This window comes from Apodemus sylvaticus, chromosome 6 (assembly GCF_947179515.1).
Source record: "Apodemus sylvaticus chromosome 6, mApoSyl1.1, whole genome shotgun sequence".
Taxonomy (NCBI): Eukaryota; Metazoa; Chordata; class Mammalia; order Rodentia; family Muridae; genus Apodemus; species Apodemus sylvaticus.
The window spans coordinates 102,027,460-102,032,017 of NC_067477.1; the positions used below are offsets into that span (position 1 = coordinate 102,027,460).

Genomic DNA, 4,558 nt, shown 5'->3' on the forward strand with positions numbered 1-4,558 from the left:
GTTATCCCTGTGCTTCATCATTAAGTCTTCTGGGTAGAAAACGAACATAGATTTATTTACAAGAGTTTTGGAAGGGGTTATTTTGATTGCTTAGCTGAGAGTATCAAAACAATTATTTCTCTGAATAAGGTGCCTTCCCCATGTACAATATCTTTATTTCTTGTCTGGAGCATTCCCTGTGTCAAACAGCTTCACCTGTCAACTTAGCTTAATTAGCTTCAGGGAATGTAAACCACTTCATTTTCTCTGCCAGCCTCAGATCTCCATAGATCCCATTTGCTGTCTTCAGTTCATCCCTTAAGGATGCTTACCGGAAAGGTATGGGTTTTGTAGCACCCATCTTGCAAAGCTAACTAAACATGGTTGGGACCAAATAAAGGGTGAAGTCTTCATCACTGGGGATGGCTATTGTCTCAGGCCACCCTCCAAGGTTGCTTAGAAGCAGCAATGCTGATGGCTGCTTGTAGATAAAGAAACAACAGACCAAGCAAGTAGGATTTGGTCCTAAACCTATAGCATGAAGTTTCCCAAAGACTTGATGCAAACTTGGGAACCATCTTGCATTTCTTTATTAAAACATGGCAGGTGGTTAATAAACACATATTTAGTGCTTGTTATGGATAAAGGAGCTATAATATTCAGTCTTTATTATAAACATGACTGGATTTTGAGTTATCACCGAAGCATATCTTTGGGTATGAATATTAGATGTTTTTCTATTGCTATGATAAAACTCTATGGCCAGGGCAACTTACAAAATAGTTTGACTGGGCTTATCATTCCAGAAGGCTTGGGTTCCATGGTAGAAGAACACAGGCATGGAGGCAGGAGCAGGAGGCTCACATCTTTACAAATACAAAACAGAGACAGTTAGTTTGACAAGGTGAGTCTTTAAACTCTCAAAGTCTTCCTTCAGTGACACTTTTCTTTCCAAAAGCCACAGATTTGCATCATCTCTAAACAGCTATTAACCGGAGCATGGGTATTTAATTGCCAGAGACTCAATGGAGGACATCTCATTCCAACCAACACATTGTATCTGTGCAGTGCTATGGGCTGGGGTCCCAGGCTGCTTAAAAATGACAAAGGTGAAATGAACACCAATATTCTCCTCTCCTTGTTTCCTGACTGTGGCTGCAGTGTGACCCACTGTTTAAGCTCCTGTTTCTGTAACTCTGCCCCCTCCACATATTGCACTGTACTTTCAAACATAAACCCAAATAAACGTCCCCTTTATTAAGTTGCTTTTGGCAGGTGTTTGATCATAGCAATGAGGAAAATGACTAACACAGGCCGTGAGCCAAGATGCAAGACCACTTGGCATTCCTAAGATTTACCTGCTTGGTGTGTGTGTGTGTGTGTGTGTGTGTGTGTGTGTGTGTGTGAGAGAGAGAGAGAGAGAGAGAGAGAGAGAGAGAGAGAGAGAGAGAGAGAGACTTCCACTGCATTGTTTACAAACCCCATCCTACTAGATCAGAGTTATGCTGGGAGCAGAAGTCCCCAGAAGAGGAAGATGATCTCTGTGAGTTGACAGCATCAGTTTTATATCTGAATACTGCATCTGAGTCAGTTCTTCCCTGCTGCCAAGCCTGGCCACTGGGGACTGAGGTTCCCTTGTTCTGAGAGGATGGGCTGCCCAAGAGGAGGATGAATGGACCCTGCCGTGTTCTGGCTTCAGCAGCCTCTTGCCTATAGAAGTGTTTCTCTGCACTTGGGCTGGGCTGAGTTTCATTTCACAGAGGCATAAACAAGCCTGCCATCCCCAGGGGATCTGGCAAAGGAAAATGAAGTCGTTTTACATTTGTGGCAGCCTGATTCAAATTGGAATCTCACAGAGAAGGATGCTGGCTTCTTTGTTTAGCACTTTCTGTTCTTCAGGAACATAGCTTCTCTTTGGCTTCCTGGCAGGAGGAAGTGGCTATGTATGGAATGCCCATTTGTATTATGTAGTCTTGGGGGGCCCTTTCTCTTGCATAAGATATCTAGCTTAAATCTTACACTCTGTTCTATGGAAGCAAAACAAGGAGCTATTGAGTCCAGCAGAGGGATTCCTCTGGTGTCAGTTAAGGCAAAGCCTAAAATGCATTCCCACAACAGAAAATCACCCTCTACTCTCATTCCAGCCTGGGTAAGGAGACAAAAAGTACCCATGATATTGTCTATAGACTCAAGCTCCAGGCAGGGTGGAAACAGGGATTCTATTAATCCCAGGTCCTGTTTCCTAGCTCCTTAGTGTCAAGTGTTTGGTTCTTATTCACTGAGTAACTTGAGGATTTCTCTTGCACTGGTCGCTACCTCCCATCTCTTCCCACAGATACTCCTGCCCAGCTACCTCTGTGCTCACTTCTCCCTTTCTGTTGCTCATTGTTTCGCTTATTTTTCTTTTGGTTTGTTTGTTTCTGTTTGCATTTCTGAGAAAATTTCATTAGTCTTTTGGATAACATTTATTTACCCTGAAGATGAATCCTATTGTATGTCTACTGGAACCAGTGCATAGCCTCATCTTTGCTGATTCTGTGCTTGCCCCAATGTAGCCTATCCTACACTTCTTATCTGAGAGGCTGAAACCTGACCTCAGCACCACATAGGAGTCTGGGCTGTAGCCCAACGCTCAGGGGTTCAGATCAATGTGTTCTTGAATCCCCAATCCAAAGATTCCAGTATCCATGGAGGTTACTTTTCTGTAACTCATATTCCTCCATCTGTAGAGCTTTCTCCAGGATTTCTTAGCCCAGGATTCATGGGCTGTATAGTGAATAGCAATCTTTTTATTTCTTCCGATGCCATAGGGCCTGATGATGTATCTCCCTTTGGAAAATATAGGTGTCTGACCATTGAACTGTTCAACACTTTAGCTGCCAGGGTCAGCCTATCTCTGCTCTCCCTGACACAGATACTGAGGCAGGGCTTATAGATGGGAAGTTCCCTCATGGAGTTCTCCTTCTTACCCTGACCTTGTTCCATTACAGAAAATAAAAAGAGAGCTGCATTTACTTTCAACAAAAGTCCTTCCACCTGTTATGGAACCCATCAGAGATGACCACTCAGACACAGTTTATAACCAATTCAAAGACTGTATTCTAACTAATGGAGCTACTCTCAGGTATTTGGGAACCCAAGTGTACCATCAAGTATTCAGAGCATAGAATTTTAAAAACCAAATCCAAACAAACAAACAAAAACACACATTCTTGTGTCTCACTTGGAAGTATAGGGGTAGGGGGTTGGGGGTGTGGAGGGGGATAGGGAAGTTGTGCAAGCAAGCAGTTTAACAGAGGCTAAACTAAGCAGTCAGTAAAGAGAAGGTTTACACAGCAGTCAATTTAACAGAAGCTAGATAAGCTAGCTGGGGCATCTTGACCTTGGTTCTTAGAATAGAGTTGGGTAATTTTTTTATGGAGCTTCTCATCAAGAATATGAAATTCTAGTCAATCTTAAAATGGCTTCAGCAAGAATACAAGTTGGAGGAACCTCTGTGCTGGCTTTGACTTAGAATTCCATGTCTTAGAATACAACCCAGAACATACACTCCATCCCGATGGGGTAGATGCCACTTCCGCTTTGTGGAGAATACTTTGAAATGAAGAGGCAATGAGCAAACTTCTCAGGATTGCATAGGAGTTGAAATAAGCAGCAGTTCTTGAGTTCAAAGTATTCTCCATGCGCCTTCTACCAAACCGCAATGCACATTAAATTTACCAATCTTTATTCCACATTAAAGGATAAGCTCTTGCACTGCTTTAGTGAACTCCCTAATAATAGAGAGTTATAAGAGAATTACACTAGTTGTGTGTCTTAAACAGCATAGGTCTGGAGGCAATGATCCAGAATGCACATAATGGCAGCTTTGATTCTTGACAAGGACTTATCCTGGCTTCCTAGATCCCTGCCTTCTCAGTGTGTCCTTACATGACTTTTCCCTTGGAGCTCTAGTGGGAGATAAAGACTCTGCCTCTCCTAGTCTCTCCTCTCTTTCTTAAAATCCATAGAGAGTCACACTCTGAAAACCCAGGCTAGGCCCAATCACCTTCTAAAGTGATTAACTCTAAATATCATCATATCAGGGTTAAAATTTCAAAATTTATATATTTATAAATTTGGGGAGAGACCCAAACATTTAGTTCATGGCACCTGTCAACTTTATTTATTTTTGTTATCTTTTAGAAGCAAACTAAGGACCCTGACACCTGTTTTCATGCATATAAGATGGCTATGACATGAATTTACCCTCTATCCTAGACTCATGTTGAAAGTTACTACTCAGTGTGAGAGCACGAAGAGTTAGTCTTTAAGAGGAAATTACTCTACAAGGATTACATCCTTGTGAATACAATTAACACTCACGCATGTCTTCTTCATTGCTTTTAAACATTTTACTAGGCAGGGATGCCACATAGGAGGATCCTACTCCCTGCCAGGTATAGACTCAGCAACAAGCCCAGTTGTGGAGCAAGAGGAATACCTCAGTAGACAAGAAACATAATGGCAACAGGATCTCAGATTTGCTGAGTTCAAGACCCGACAAAATACACATCTATAATTTATATGGTTAGCTAGT

The 4,558-nt window shown here is 42.1% G+C and overlaps 1 pseudogene; it reads right to left on the minus strand.

The window, feature by feature from the left end:
- Window positions 1–2,477: 2,477 nt before the first annotated feature.
- LOC127686717 (60S ribosomal protein L11-like) lies at window positions 2,478–2,964 on the minus strand (annotated as a pseudogene).
- Between the last annotated feature and the right edge of the window lie 1,594 nt (window positions 2,965–4,558).